The following is a 17,100-nucleotide window of genomic DNA, read 5'->3' on the forward strand; positions in this document are numbered from 1 at the left end:
TAACTCTCTTATTTATTTTCAGATACAAAATTAAATATTTCTTTCAATAACATCTTTCCAAAAATGATAGAAATTTTGTTTATATGATATAGGACATTTAGGTGAGCAGTAGATAAATAACATAAAGATATAGACATTTTTTGGAAGGAAAAATAAATTTCTGCATGTGATTCTCTTATGAATGCTTCCACTTGTAGGAAAATGAGATATTACACTATTTCTGAGTTTAAAAGATTGCTGATTTTAGTTGAATTTTAAGAGGTAGCTAAGAAAATGTTTTAAGATCAATATGGTTATGGATATAGGACAGATATAATGGGCATTTAAGAAGCCAGGGAATTGTAATCTTATGCCTAATGGCCTAATAGAAAACACACAAAATTATGTTATGCTAATTTTTATACTCAAGGAGTGAAACTAACAATTAATAACAGCTTGTGAACATATCATGTCGAAGTTTAAGAAAAAAATGATAAGATGCCCTTCAGTCCAATCAAGTACATCAGGCATTCACATTCTAGGGTAATATTTTTTTAAGTAGTTTATAAAGTAGTTTGATGGGCCACTAGGGAAATTAAATCAAGAATGATGAATTGCAGAGATTCATTTCAACAGGTGTTGATGTTGACTATTTTGCAGCACCACTGGCATTTGTTGCATGAGGCAGAAATTAAGAAGGCCGTACATTTTCTTTTATGCTAACACAGCATTATAAAGTTCATTACAACTTTAGGAAATAGACACATTTTACATTCAAATAATAGCATTTTAATAATCAGAAATATACACAAGATCGTTTTAAAAAGTCACTACAGAAGTTGTACTTGAAAAATAAGAATATGTGATACGAGGGCATAATTGAGAGTAGTTTGGAGAAACAGCAGAAGTTTTTTTTCTGGGAGGAAACAAAAGTTCTAACATGAATGCTAAATCCAACAGGACATGTAAGAAAGATTCAGTGACAAGAATCAAAGCCAAATTTTCCAGTTATTAAGGGAAATAAGTTGAGAAAGTGACCTCTAGTGGGCTCTTAACTTCGCTCATAAAGTTGGTTCTTTTCACTTTGGGAAAAAAAAAGTTTTTAAATTATAAATATAAATCAACACGGGCATAGAATCTGTATAACATTAAAAAAAAGTAACATTTATTTTGATGGCTTTCAATATTTAAAAATCATTATTTCAAAATGATTTCACAAATCCTCTTGAGGTAATCTAATTTTTAAGACGAGGTGAACTTTAATAAGAACTTTTCACACATAACATGGTGTTTATTGGTCAAAAGTGCATGCCTAGTCAACCTATAACAGATACAATTTTGATTCATGAGAAATGAATGATGGGCTTCTCATCAGCACATGCATTTGCTCGGACTGATGCTTCATTTCTTTTACCTCACACATAGCTGGTCTAGAGCACACCTTTCCAAAATTGACCAGACAGAACACGATGGTTTCTTAAATTTTAAAATAAGGCTAATTTCTGGCAGTGGCCCAGATCCCCTGGTAAACTAGTGCCTTGACCCAGCACCATTTGTTTTCTGACTTCAAGTGGTGAAAGAAATTCATTTAAAAAGTAAACATGGTAAACAAGATGTTGATTTATGGCTGTATAATGAAATAGTGGAAGTAGAAGACACTCTCACCAAGTTAAAAGTCTAATTTCTCTGAAAGAAACCATAAAGAATACTGTCTTTTAAAAGGATAGTTGCTTTTCCCCAAAGGTTAAAAAAAAATTCTAAGATGAAATCTATTGAATAAAAAGGGAAATGTATTCAGAAACTGTTTCTATGCAAGCCTACAAATGCTGCACACGTTCCAAAGGGCATAGGAAAATACTCTGATAGGCTTACTTTTTCTAACCCAGGAAAATTGTCCCATCAGTAGTTTTGTTGAGTTAAGGAATTTTTAGAAGCCAAACTCCTACAGGTCTTCCCCAAACTAATACAAAGCCTTTATAGGACTAATGAAACTTCAGCTGCTAGTTCAACACCACTCTACCTAGGGAAGTATGAACGTGGGATGGGGGCAAGCTTAGTGCTATTTTTGTCTGCTTTTCACATGTCCTTTAAAACTTCATTCAGGCTAAGACTGAATTAAACAGACATAGAACATTCCCCTCTCCTCTGTGATTTATTTTTTCTTAAAATCCACTCCCTTTTATGCCATGAGTTTTTCATTGTTATAAACAGCTTCTTTGGTTGAGATTCTTCTAGCACCTTGGTAATTTAGAAAAGTGGAAATCTGAGGGGCGATTTTAAAGGATTGGGTGATTAATTTCCAAAGCCACATAGACTTTTAAAAATATTTTATAAAGAATCATTTTAGGGCTTTCATAGGGTAATATGCTAATAAAATTCATGCTTTTCTTATTATTAATTTTTTTAGGATACAGACTTCTCAAGGGCCATTTGACAACTTGTCTTACCACTGTATACAAATGTTCAGAAAGCATCTTATAGCCATAAGTAAGTAGCCAGCTTATCAGGACCTCCCATGCTGCTCGCTCCAAGCATGAGTGAGCAAACAGGTCTGGCCTTGTGCCCTAAAGGCCAGCATTCCTGGGCTCCAACAGACCACCAGGGAAGGGAGCCTCCAAACCAGGATCTTTACCCAAGATGTTTAGGGAGGATAAAGAATCTACTGGGGGGTGGGGTTGGAAGAGTTCAAGTTCAGAGAAGACTTTGTCTTAGTTAATTTCCCATCTACCATTCTCAAGAAAAAGAACAGTGTGTATCCTTGAACATTTTTCACAGTTTTCCAGCAGCAGCCTCTTTCTTGTATAGTGAGAACACCAGAAATGCCTCTCTTCATTCACAACTGGAAGAAAAGTGTTTTTAACCTCTAAATTTGAAAAGTATGCAGGTAATGGAAAATTCACAAAACCCTGCAAAGGGGGATTGTGAAAATAATAATTTTTAATATATCTAGTGCCTACAATGTGACTTAAACTTCCATAGTTTATCTCCAATCATATATGGTTTCTAATATTCCAGGTTACAGGGGAGCAAAAGGAGACTCAGAAAAGTAAAGGGACTTGCCAGTAGTACACATTGCAGCAAAACAGAACCACTGAGTGGTAGTGCCAGGATCTGTCTCCAGTACCTGCTTCTACTCTGCCTCCTAACATAGGCTAGCAGGGCAAGAAAGGAAGGTCATGGTTCCTCCTTAAGTATCAGGAATCTCAGTAACTGAATAGTCATTCTCATTAACTGCCTAACCAATAATTTGGAACTCTGACTAAAGTTTTATCCCAATGTACTAAAAAAATTAAATTAAATTAAATCAACACTATGACTTGTGACTTTTTTCCAGCTATCTATAAGTCAAATATATCCACTCAAGTACACAAAATTATTAAAGATACCAGGTCTAATTCCCAAGTGAAATCTCTACCTTCAAGGTAGATATGGAAATCAACGAGGTAGCTTGTATTACTTGCCAATTACTATACTTTATAGAATGCAGCAACAAGAGGACAAAGAATTGTTATGCGTTGCAATATTGAAAAAGAAACAAAGACTTTGAATCTCTGAGGCATTTTTTTGACTCTTAGAACACTAGAATATTCTAGGCTGCTTGCCAAATGAATGTTTGGTTGAATATAAATAAGCTTATTATCATGCATATGTACAATTGACTACAATAGAAATGAAGGTTAAGAAAACATTTTATACCTAAACAGACCAATATTTTAACAGAAAGAACCAGTGTCAGTTTGTGGATGTTTCCCCAACATTTTTCCATCTTAATGTTTTCCAAATTCGGAGTGCCTGCAGCATTTTGAAGTGCTTCATTATACTAAAACTTCTATTAAGCCATAGAAAACGCCTGGAATTGAACATTTATAACTTTAAAAATCTTTTCTCATTTATTATGAAAACCACCTTTAACTTTCTAAGTGCAGCTTCCTTGAAATGCTTATCAAACAAATGTGCATGTGGATAATAAAACGAAAAATAAATAATACAGTCAAAACAAAGTTACCTTTTCAAGCATCCATTGCAGGGATCTGCATTTAACATGTCTTCTTTAAGACAGAATGTTGTGATGGAAGGTTACTGGATAGGCATCGTCTCCTCATTGTGTTTATTGAGTACCGCTCTGCTACAATGCAGAGGGAAATGCCATCTTAGGAGAATAATAATGGTAATCAGTTGACAGATGTATCTGTTCAAGGAACAGATATATTAAATCATGTTGAAATTTAAGTCATAGATCAATCTGAGAGGTTGTTTTTTTCAAACCTATAGAAATTGTTTCCCTAATGACATGTGTCATGACCTTTAATTTGTCCTTGTCACCTCCAACTGTTGTTTCAGGCATGTAGTATCCCTCTTCCATGTTTTATTGATGAAGCTACCTGCCTAATTGAGAAATTAGACAATATGTAATTGGCTGGTGACATTGATAATGAAAGTGATATGAAGCAACCATAGAAGCTGATAAAATAGAGAAACTTTAACATTGTAAACTAAAACTTCAACCTCTAAAACTAGGTGAATCTGGTTGCTATCGTATTTGCAAAGAAAACATAATAGAGGAGGGCTGGGTTTGTGGTTCAAGTGGTAGAGTGCTTGCCTGAGACACTGGGTTCAATTTTCAGCACCACATAAAAATAAAATAGAGATATTGTATCCACCTAAAACTAAGATATATATAACGCAATAGGGGAGAAACAGACATTCTAAGAAGGCAGGTAGGCAGTTTTTAGCCTTATATTTGGAACTTAACTATTTTCTGGTATTCTGTTAGTTTGAAGAAAGAATAGGTAAAACAGGCAATAAATACTATAGACATGCACCTAAGAATCAATTATTACTAAAAGAACACACAAAAATAGTTTACAGGAAAAAGTGAGACCCTCGCTGACTTCTTTTTCAGAAGAAATATTTCCGGACTTTATTTACAGTGAATAATATCTAGAAAATTTACCATTTTTCTCTCCTTTTTCTTTGTCCTCCTCCTCCTGACTTTTTTTTCTCTCTCTTCCCTCCTTTATTCCCTCCCTCACTCACCCCTCAGTTTCATGGTAATTGGATAGAAGAAAGGGGAAGTAAGTTATCAAAAATAGTAGAACATCAGTCTTTTTCATGTCCCTATTTTATTAATGGTCATGCAATATGCAGGTTCTCACAAATTATTTAGAACTTAAGTGATTGTATCCAACTATCTTTAGTATTTCATGACATCTGCTAATTTAGCATACATTCTTATTTCCCATAGATTTGTTCTTATTTTCACACTAAGTCTCTCCTGTTTGAAAGGGAAGCCTTGTAGTGATAATTCTATCTTGATGTATAAGGGATATTTTATCCAACAATTTGATCCAAAACAATTTGATAACTTAAGCTTCCAGTATTACATCATCTGAAATAAGACCCCTCAGAGGGCATCCACATAGTATGGTTAACTAATTAAGGATTGTGACATTCTTGGGACATACCAAGGACTACTAAAAGGGAAGTATTTTTAAACTCTCCTTTCCTTCCTTGAACTACCGTAAGAAAGGCTCTTGCAGAATTACCAAGGAGTTAGTATCACTCTTCTTGCTTGTTAAAGGTCAGGAACAGTAAATCAGTTAATAACAACTTCCTAAAACTTTAGGACAGGAAACAATAAAGGATGCTATATCCAAATAGAAGTTGCAAGGATAACTTAGCTGGACAGAATGTAATTGCCGAAGTTAAAATTAGCCAGGTCACCTTACTCTTATGGAAAAAAACTGCTGGAAACCTGGCAACCAAATAAGTAGATATGAACTTCCTTCCCATTAATAAGCTGCTTTTAGTTCTATGCTGAAATGTTATTCCAAAGATATACACATATTAACTCATCAACACTAGTTGCTAAACCAAGTCTAGGTACTCACCTAATTACTAAAAAAGATCTTGAGCTTAAAAATGTAAGCATATAGTATAAATATATTATCTAATCATATTAAAACTGCAAATATAAATGATTCGGTCAAACCTTATTTTTTCAGATGAGGAAATATGTCCAGAGATGTGACTTGCCCAAGCTCAGTTAACTATATTTACAGTGTCTGTTTACTAGACTATTTACCTTCTGTGGGTGGTAAACACTTTTTAAATTTCCCTATAAATTATTTGTAATTTTAGCTAAATGTCTTTGAGAAAGACTATGTTTGACTTTATCACTCAACATGTAGCAGTAGCACATGCATCTGAGGTTAAATTTTTTTTTAAATAAATTACTCAAAAGTCAACGGTGACAGAGAAGTTAAATGTGGACCACATCCTTTAATCAACAAAGCATCATTGTTTACAATCAAAAACCATTTAAAACATTTTTTTGCTCTACCCATTTTGTGGTTTAAAACTTGAATTATAACCAGAAGATTCTGCGTATTTTCCACTAGGTGGCAATATATCTTTTTCTTTGCAATCAATGATTTTTCCTGAGGGTATGATGAAAAGACCTATTTAGTATTTTTTCCCTGAGTAGAACAAAATTAAAAATTAAGATTAAGAAAATCTTAACAAAGGGACATTGGAAATTAGGGATATATGAGGCCTGGGAATAGAAATATCTTATAAAACCCAGTATCAAAACTAAAATAATTAATTCTTCACGTATGCTCATAATTAAAATTTATGTTAAATCTTAGGTGATTATATTAAAAAATTGATAGTGATTGTTTTAGTTGAAATTAGATTTGTTATTATCATTGGTAACAAAACTCACCAAAAATTTCTTAGGGCTGCTCTTCTTTATTACTATTACTTAAAAATAGGTCATAATAAGCCAGGTATGGTGGCTCATGCCCGTAACCCCAGAGACTTGAGGATCTGAGGAAGGAGGATGGTAAATTCAAGGCTAGTCTCTTCAACTTAGTGAGACCTTGTCTCATAATAAAATATAAATAGGGCTGGGGACATAGTTCAGTGGTATAATGCCCCTAGGCTCAATTTCCTGTACCACAAAATAATAGAAAATAAATAAATAAGAAAAGGCCATAATATTTGAAAATGATTTACTTATTTCCACAGCATGTTTTTAGTATGACTTGTGGCAGGGGGAGCCCTATTAAATCACATTCTTTATTTTTGTATAGTTTATTTTTTTTCTTTTTTGTGTTCATATTTAGAAATATGTTGTTTCTGAATAAAATGAACATTATTTTCTTTAAAGTCCAATGAGTTTCAGTAAACTATTTGACTTTGCTAGAGCTGCTATAACAAAAAAAAAAAAAGTTTGCTAGAGCTGCTACAACACAAAAGCATAAATGGTGTAGTTTAAACAAAAGAAATTTATTTTCTCACAGTTCTGGAGGCTAGAAGTTTAAAGTGTTGGCAAAGTGTTGGCAGGTTCACTTTCTCCTGAGGCCTCTCTCCTGGACTCACAGGTGAGTGAATCCCACTGTATTCTTCTCACTGTATTCTTGCATAGTCACCTCTTTGTCTGTGTTAGTTGTGTCCTAATTTACCTATCTTGTAAGGACATTAGTCATATTGAATTAAGACTTACTTCAAGGACCTCATTTTATAGTAATCACCTCAAAGGCCCTATTTCCAAATAAGTCAGAATCCAAGGTTCTAGAAATTAGGACCACTAGAGACAAATTTAGGGAGGGGACACAATTTAGCTCAAAGCAATTAATAAATCTGCATATACAACACACCTCCTATTTATAAACTGAGGTACTATGGTCTAAAACCTAGGTTAAAAATTGGACTTCGAAAGATTAGGAAACTTCTTAGAGATTATTAATCCATTCTCAACCCTTGCTGCAGAAAAGAACTTTAGAAATATACCAAGGCCCTAGCCTCACTCCCAGAGAGTCGTATGTGTTTATTTTCAGTGGAACTAGTCAAAGTACTTTTTTTTTAACTTTTTGTATGTTCCTAATACAAGATTAAATAGAGAACCACTGATAGAAAGATTTCTTAAACATGGTTAGAGTATCACCCAGAGCATTTACTAAAATCTAAATACCAATACCCCAGCCAATGTCATTCTTATATCTGAATCTCCAAAAAAGAGAGAAAAAAAACACATTTATCTAGCTTGCTAGTAGTTGTTATGAACCCGGAAACCTGAGACGCTCTGATCTCATGTTCTTATTTTACAGGAGAGAAATCTGAAGCTTAGAGAAGTTAGTTCTTTTAAGGTCACACAAGTAGTAAATGGCAGAGGCACAATGAGACTGGATATTAGATCTCCTGACATCTGATGTGACTTCGTTTGTTCTTTTTTCAGAATTCTCTATGCTTATAAAGAACTGTGGGGACTTTAAAATGAATTCACAGCTATGATCCCAGTATTAGATTGCACCTATCTTTTCATTTAGGTGTGTTCTGATGTAACCAGAAGCCTAGGGTAGCAGGCTTATCATAGCTCTGTTGATATAAAAGATGCATGTCAGGGGCCTGTAGTGTTAGAGAGTAACTGGCAACATTACTCGGAATTGATGGGAATTGTGCAGGCTGTATTGCATTAGCCTCAGTGTTGCTAGGTTCTTCTGGCCCTGCCTCCCCAGACTCAGGCCTGAGTCCTTCATGGAAGGAGACTGCAATAAAGCCTTGAGTACATGAAGTGAATAGAGACTTGCTTCCCTGGCACTAGGAGCTTCTGCAGCAGATGTTGATGGCTTCTGAATCAACAAAGACTTAAAACCACTCACCATCACAGAGCGGCAGCCTTTGTGCAGGAATCACAGCTGACAGAGAAGCAGAAGTGGTTAACTGGTGGCCTGGTGCTGAGAGCAAACTGGAGCTCAAGACATTTCTTATTCTGCTGCTATTAGCCATCCAAAAACCATGGGCTGGGAAACATGGCTCCTGGAAATTTGGAATCAAAGCCTGGATTGGTGAAGGTCATAAACAGTACATACAAATATTTTTTAGATAATTTTAGAAAGAATCATGTATCAAAACCCAGTGATAAAAAGGAAATTCCTAAGAGGGTAATGATATATGAATGGTTTAAAATTTTCCCATAAAGATGTAGTTTAAAACTTTCTTTAAATAAGGGCTTTCTCATATATTTACAATTTTTACTATTCTTAGTAATGACTCAGACTTCAGTGGGAAAGGAAGGGTAAAATGTGAAAGTCAATCTGAAGCAAAGATAGAACATCACTGAAGATTTTTAAAATGAATCCAAGTGGGCAGTGGTGGCACACACCTGGAATCCCAGCAACTCAAGAGGCTAAGGCAGGAGCACCAAAAGTCTGAGGTCAGCCTCAGCAACTTAGTGAGGTCCTAAGTAACTTAGTGAGACCCTGTCTTAAAAAGGACTGGTGTTGTGGCTCAGTGATAAAGTACCCATTGGTTCAATCACCAGTACCCCCATCTATATTTATAACATATAGTTCAACTTATCCTTAATTTCTGATAAACTCCTACATTTTAAGTCTAATTCTAACCATTCAGTGTTTCTCAAAGTGTGCATCAAGAACCACCTACTCCAGAATAGCCTAGGGAGGAGTGCTGGAAATGCAAGATTCTGAGTCCTCAAATTCTGATAGTACCTTTAGGAATCTGCATTTGTAATAGCTATCCTGGTGATTTGGGCGGGGGGTGGGGGGAGTCTCTTCCTCTAGAACCTCTATAATGTCTTATACATATGATTACTTTTTCTTTCCTTTGTGAGCTAATAGCTCTTACTCAAATAAAAATTTCTGAGAATGAGAGTCTTGGGGAAAATTATCTCCTTTTTGAGTCTTTTCCTTATTGAGTCAATAAGCACTTGAAGTCATTATCAAAGGTTCCCTCTATCAGCATCCTCATTTAATTTTCCAGTTGACTATACTCCTGAGCTCCTGAGCAGGCTGTTGTAAAAAGCTAGTGTGACAGGGGCTTAGAAACTGTACATATTGCACTTTAAATTTCTTTTCTGAAAAGTGTTCAAAGGGAAGCCCTTTTTCCAGAGAAGAAAAAAAGTAAGATATTTATATTTATGCTGACAAATAGATATGTGAAACCCCAAGTCTTTATTTCTGAGTCATTATAAATAAATGTATTTTGAATATTTAAAGGATTTAAGAAATTCAGATCTGAGCTGCTGGCAATCATATAGCTTGATGAGACTTGTTTTACCCTGCTATTATCTCCATGAAGCATGGAATTAGATTTTTGAAGGCTAAGTTTTCTAAACATCTCTCCTGGTTTTAAGTTTAGATATGTTTGGAGGCTTAATAAACCACAGCCCCCAAATCAAGGGCTTCTAATTTGGAAGCAGTTTTAGGCATTATCACCTAGGTTGGAGAAGTAATTCTGCATACCAATGCTTCATGTTTAGTTAAACTGTTCCAAAATTAGAAATTAAGACCAAAAAAAAAAGCAATGAAGGAAAAATTATCTTCATGTAAATTCAAACATTTTTATTTATTCATACAGGTGAGGATTTTGGATCCTACCTCTTTGCTAGAGGGGAAAGGACTAAGAAAGATCTAAGAATGCCTAAAAGTAGAAATGAGTTCCTGAAGATAAGCTTCTTGACATTCACTGTTTATCTCTACAGGCCATCCTAAAGCAAATAGTTTAACTTGCATTCTCTCTGAAAGCATTTAATGGAAAAGTTAATTACCTCTTCTAGAATGCTTTTATCTTTCTAGGAGAGACCCTGCCCTAATATTCCCTTTATTTTCTTTCTTCTAACTTTATTTGGCTGCTATGCTGAACCCTTGATCCTAGAGAAGAAATGAGTTTTATGGATACTAAGATTTTTCTAATTGTATGACTTACATGGACTTCTGGGCTGAGTGTCGATGTTTGGCTATGTTTGTCTTTCTCAAAGTCCCAATGAAAATCTTGCCAGAGGGGAAAACATCTTAATTCATTTATTTGGCAGGAAAAAAAGTTATCAAATGTGTTTTTGTAAAAAATCCTGGAAGCAGTTGTGTACAGAGATCTTGACCAAAGGTAAGAAGTCATTTCTGCATCTCTCTCTTAAAAGCCACAGTGATGTCTTCCTCCGGAGAAAATGCAAAAGAGGTTTGGGAAGAATTCAGAATTGCTGGCTGGACATTTCTGGAAAGAGAAGTGAGGGGACAAAGAATTAATACATACTTTTATCCCATGATTTTTTTCCTGACAAATCTCATTCTTTTTAGGTGTGCATGCTGTTTCTCCACTTACAAAGGATCTTATATCCCCCTCTAATTTTTTTTCCTAAATAATTTGGGAAGGAGAAGAAGATGTAATATACATTCCTCAAATTTCTACTTTAGAAGAGTAATATAGAGCTACTTATGATAAAACAGTGCACTGTAGTTCAAAGTTTATTATAAAACATTACAGTGCTTTAGTTAAAGTCAGAAGTCCCTTTGGATGATATTAACCAGTGATGAGTATTAACCATGGATCACCATGATCTGCAGAGGGAACACTGTCATCGTCAACCACTGATCACAGCATACCCTTCTAAGCAAGGTACCATGGTGCTGTTTGAGAAATGAGTTACTATTCTTTGTTGATCATCCTTTTTGCAGCAGGGCATATTATAGGGAAGACTCTTATTTGGGGCCTTTTTATTTTGGCATCACACTCTTTTATAATTTTTAAGCACTGGAAACGCAGCTGTACTTATAATTTAGGATTATTACAGCTAAGCAGGTTAAAACTACATATAGGATTGAGGATATAGATTAGAGGTACAGGGTTTGCCTAGTATGCATGAGGCCCTGTGTTTAATCCTCAGCACTTCAAAACAACCACTGCTACACACACTTACACACACACACACACACACACACATATCTATAGACTTGTTTAATTTTATGACTGAAGTATTTTTCAGTGATCCTCATGAAAGTTTTAAACACTGGGAGAATTCTCAAGAAGCTACATACACATACACAAAATTGAACCAGCTATAGTTAAAAGCCAGCAAAGATCATTAAAGAAAACCAGGCCACAAAATTTCTTATGGCAGCACTAGAGCAACCTGACCACCTGAGAAAGATAAGTTGAGACCAAAAACATATCACTTTCACCAAGAGGGAAGTCAACCTTGTAAAATAATATGAATTATTCTGCACATATAACTTTATTTGCTTTTCAGGACACTGCTAGGCCATAAGTCCACAGGTGATATTATTCACATGTTCAAGTAAAGGAAACAAACAACAAAAACAAAACAAAAAAGAACCAGAAAGCCACAAAATTTGGAGCACATCTTCTTACTTAAGAGCCAATAAACTTTCCACTGCACTTTGTTATTTTCTTACCTTTCTGTACTAGGGTGACAGTCATACTAACCACACAATGCTAAAACATGATGGAGTGAGATCCTTAGTAGCCATCCTTTCAAGTAGGTTATGAGAATTAAACGAAGTCAACATAGGAAAAGCACTTAGGATAAAGCTTTCCAGTTATGTGCTTGAGTGTGTGTATCATACACAGATTTTTTATATATGGACATGCACAAACTTGCATAAATATTCTAGTACACACAAACACACACACACCTTGAAAAGGGAAAAGTGACTAATAATTAGCACAAACAGGCTAGTAGGACACCTGTATCAGTCCTCTAACCTTAGAAATCCCAAAATAAAAAGAAGTTTTTCTCCAGTTTCTTCATCTACTAGTCCTGGAGAATAAATGTGTTTCTTTAGTCTGGGGGTGGGAGTGGAGGCTGGGATTGTGGCTCAGTGGTAGAGTGGTGGCCTAACACATTTGAGGCCCTGGGTTCTGTCCTCAGCACCACATAAAAAATAAAATAATAAAATAAACATGTATTTAAAAAATAAAGTCCCAAATATCCAATCTAAAATGGGAAAAGGTGGGCTGGGGATGTGGCTCAGGCTGTAGCACGCTCGCCTGGCATGCGTGCGGCCCGGGTTCAATCCTCAGTACCACATACAAACAAAGATGTTGTGTCCGCCGAAAACTTAAATAAATGAATAACTAAATATTTTTAAAAAATAAAGTGGGAAAAGGAGAAGTTACTTTAGGAATATGATCTGTGAAGTAGAGTTACAAAGAACTTCCTCATCCCAGCCCAGCACCTACCTAGGTTACACAGCCAGGGGCATTCTGCAGGCCCACCATGTGTTTCTTTCTCAACTGTGGGGCCACAGGACACTCCTATCAACTAAAATGCTTTCTGAGGAGGAAAGGGAAGTGGCTCAACTTCTTGACCTATTTCCAGGTCACTTTTTGTTCAGGCTCAGTTCTCAGTTTTCTATACCATCTGTTTCATCTTGTTCCCTAAGGAATTTGGGGGAATTTCTAAGCTAATAGGGAGCGAAGTTTGTGTGTGTGTGTGTGTGTGTGTGTGTGTGTTTGGGGGTGGCTGGCATTTGCCCATCTCTTCCAGTATCAGGGTGCTGCAGTAGTCCTTAATGGCCGGTAAATGACAAAATGACAATGAATCTCCTGCTAGGCTGGTGTAGTCACCCTATAAGTCAGTTGTCTGGATAGTGGAGAGTCACCAAGGGGACTTATTAAACGACGGGAAGGAACAAAGTGTTCCAGAAGGAATTAAGAGACAGACAGTCTACAAACAAGGAGCTGAGGGAAGGAAAAACAGGAGATACTAGAGAAGAAGCCTAGCTGGTTCTAGAACAAGAAGAAAGAGAAAACCTAAAACCTCTTGGTGGATGCTAACATTGCATTTGCAGTGCAGGCGCTCCGCGCTCGGGCAGCATCTGTGCTGGGGCTCCAGCGTTGACGCTGGCCGGGTGTTCTTCTCCACCTGAGCCTGCAGCACCACTTGAGCTGGCAGGGCGTGGGGTTGGGAGAGTCCGGACAGACTGAGACTTTGGAGACAGAAGAAAAGTGCTGGACCCCTGAAGCAAGGCTGCTCAGGGACTCCAGCACTAGGAAGGGTGGGGGGGAGTGTGTGTGGGGGGTGTAACTGGGGGAGATGGCATTTCCTGGCCCCTTTTTCTGGGTGTTTCTGGTCCTGGTTGTTCAAGATTTCCCCCTTGGAGGTCACGTTCATTAGGGCAGGGCACCCAAAGAAACATGCTGCGGGCAAGGAATTTTAATAGGGAACAAGCCACGTGGTTCGGGAGGGTGGGAGCTGGGAGCCCCACATCATCGAACTCGGGCTGGATTTTCTGCCCCTTCGCAGCGTCAACCCTGGGCCACAGGCACTTACAACTAGTCTTCGCGGCTGGGCTGGGACTGCAATCTCTAGGCTCTGGATGTTGTCACACCACGGAATCTAGGAATGTGTTGCTGGGTCCTTGAGAACTTTCTCATGGAGAAATGGATTTGTCTCTCCAGTGCAGGCGAACTCAGAAATGTCTGTATGTCCCTTCCCAGACCCTCTGGTTTTCGCAGGCCTGTGGGCATAAGCTGTACCCCGCAAGCACATCCTGGAAAATACTAATGACTCTGCCCACGAAAGCCTCTGAGAAGCACAGACAAATGAAGAGAAGAACTAGGAATCTGCTTGACTGTACACCTGGAGTTCACAGATTCTAAGTGCCAGGTCAATCCTAGGTATTCTTCCACTGATTGGGACACAATAATGCGGGTGATGCAATTGGCTGGCTTTAGGACTCGCGGTTCTGGCACTTCATGCTCGGGCCACCTGGCGCGGACTTTTGGGATTAGCTTGACTCCACGCCTACATGACCCTGTAACCTTGCTTCTCCAGCAGCTGTGTGAAGACATTTACCTTCACAGCTGCAGCCAGTGACCCCAGTGAACTAGCAAGATAGGCGGGATCATAAAATACGAGAAACTTCTGAGAAGGTCGAAATAGAGGATTATTATACATCTGAAGGCTTGAAAATGCAGCATTAAAATAAAACATTTCTGAGTTTGCCTTGGCTAAAGGAAAAACTAGTCTTGGAAAACCTTTACCCCTACTTCCCACTAAAATGGTCTTGTGGGCCGATTGAGCAGCACACCTACCCAGCCCTAAAGTGTCTGCCAGGAACACACCTACCAGGATCTCCTGGGCAATAGCTTAGCCAAAGTTCTGCATCCTTTCTGATTGTATGATTAAACGATGGGAAGGAACAAAGTGCTCCAGAAGGGATTAAGAGAAAGACTACAAGTGAGGAGCTGAGGGAAGGAAAATCAGGAGACACTAAAGAAGAAGTCCAGCTGGTTCTAGAACATGAGCCTGTGAAGAACCACACAAAAGAAAACACAGGGGCTGCTCTGAGTGTCTGCATTCATCCTTCAGAAAACTTGATTCCAGACCATGAGGAAATCTTTGACAAAAAGCAATATTTGTCTACCTTTGTCCAGAACCCATTTCATTCCTATCTGAATTCCTAGCAGATAATGAAATTGCCTTGCTGAAAGAGATTCCAGAAGAGCCAGATGGAAAAGAAAAAGGATTTACAGGTTTTTTGAAAGTTAGACCCCAGGACAGCACACGCTTCTTTGTTTTTAATGGATTTTTTTGCTCCAGAGACCTGATACTGTGGACAATGTAGTCTGCCTATTGGGTATTATGATTTATGACTCTCTTGAGGCCCATTTTTCGTTCATCTTCAGATATCTTTCTCACTTCTTGTCATCCAATTTTCTTCACGACCAGTCTTGGTCTTTCTTTAGAAAGCTCCATTTAGGTTCAATTGGTTAGCTTATTGGAAAAAAAAATTCTTCAGGGCTAAAAGTAATTTAAAGATCATAGAACATACCTCACTCATTTTATACGTGAGAGAACCAAGCTGGGGGAAATCATATGATGTGTCAACCAAGATGCAGGGTCACACTAGTCAAGAGATAGAAATAGAACTGTTCTTCTCACCACACCTTGATGGGAATGAATGTAACAGATCATCAAACTGTTGATTAGGAAAAGTGAAAGCAGGACTCAAAGAAACATAGCACCCAAAAAAATGTATTTGGATGATCCTAAGGAAGCCAATGCTTTTTAACCAAGATGGTCAAACACCCTGTAAATATATATCTATGCCCACACCTCATCTATACCTGCCCCCTACTCTAAATCATAACTTGTTTTGTGGTGGCCTTACGAAAATGAAGGTTTTAAAATACTTTAAGGAAAAGCTATTGAAAAGTCTGTAGAGACCTTGTGTAATTTCTGGATTCAGACTTTTTCAAAAATGTCTCTCAGACATAGGGGGAGGTAGGCAGGATGTGAAATAAGGAGGGGAAAAATAGGAGAGCTGGCACCTATGACAGCTTAACCAGTGCACTATTTCTAGAACATACATAGAGTCTTTGGGGATGCCAATAGATTATGAGCAAACTACCATAAGACCTAAGGGATCATTGTTCATTTGGTTTTGTGTCTAATAGTTACTGGATATACCACTCACACAAATACGTTTCCATTTAACTAAGAATATTCTCAGCATATGAGTGAAGAGGAACTTTTCATACAGGAAAAGGAGAAGTATTATCATTTCTTCTGTATGAGAATGTTTCAGGACCAGTTTTTTGTTTGCTTGTTGTTTCCATAAGCTGTGTGGATGGTGAAGTCTTTAGAAGGAAAACTGGGTCCTGCAATACATGGACTCAAACCAGGATCTTTTCATTGTGATTTCTAGAGAAACTTTGTACCAGGGCCTCTTAATAGATAACAAAGGATTGAAGGGTTTTGGAGTATACCATAGTCTTCCACATAGGAATCACTACTAGAACCTAAAGTGGGCCTTTCATCTGTTTTCCCACATACAGTTCTGAAAATTACCTCCCAGCATTTATAAATATGCTCTTTACCCTGCCTTGAAAAGAATGCAGACATCCCAGTGACAGGTTAGTTGCATAGGGCATTTTGTCTAAATGAGTTCTTTGCTCAAGAAGCCCAAAACTTTGCAGCTAAATATTTCCCAAGTGATAATCATAACTTATCTTCTTTTAGACTCAACTTACAGTAAATAAATTCAAATGGGAAAAGGCTATTATCCCTCTCTTCTGCTACCTCTTTCCCTCTTTTCAGTCAATGAAAATAAATGGCATTTATTCAAAAGCATAGTACTTAACTACTAAAGAATGTTAAAAACTTTCCAAATAGTTGCTTTGAAGAAAATAGTCATTTATTGTCAAAGCATCCAACATACCCGGATAAACCATAAAGTTTAATAAATCTTTTCAGGGATAAAAGAAACACATAACTATTCAGACTCCATTTCACTGGCACAAAATTACACTTTGTATTAAAAGGAAATACATATTTACACAATTGATGACATT

Source organism: Urocitellus parryii, unplaced genomic scaffold, assembly GCF_045843805.1.
Source record: "Urocitellus parryii isolate mUroPar1 unplaced genomic scaffold, mUroPar1.hap1 Scaffold_135, whole genome shotgun sequence".
NCBI lineage: Eukaryota > Metazoa > Chordata > Mammalia > Rodentia > Sciuridae > Urocitellus > Urocitellus parryii.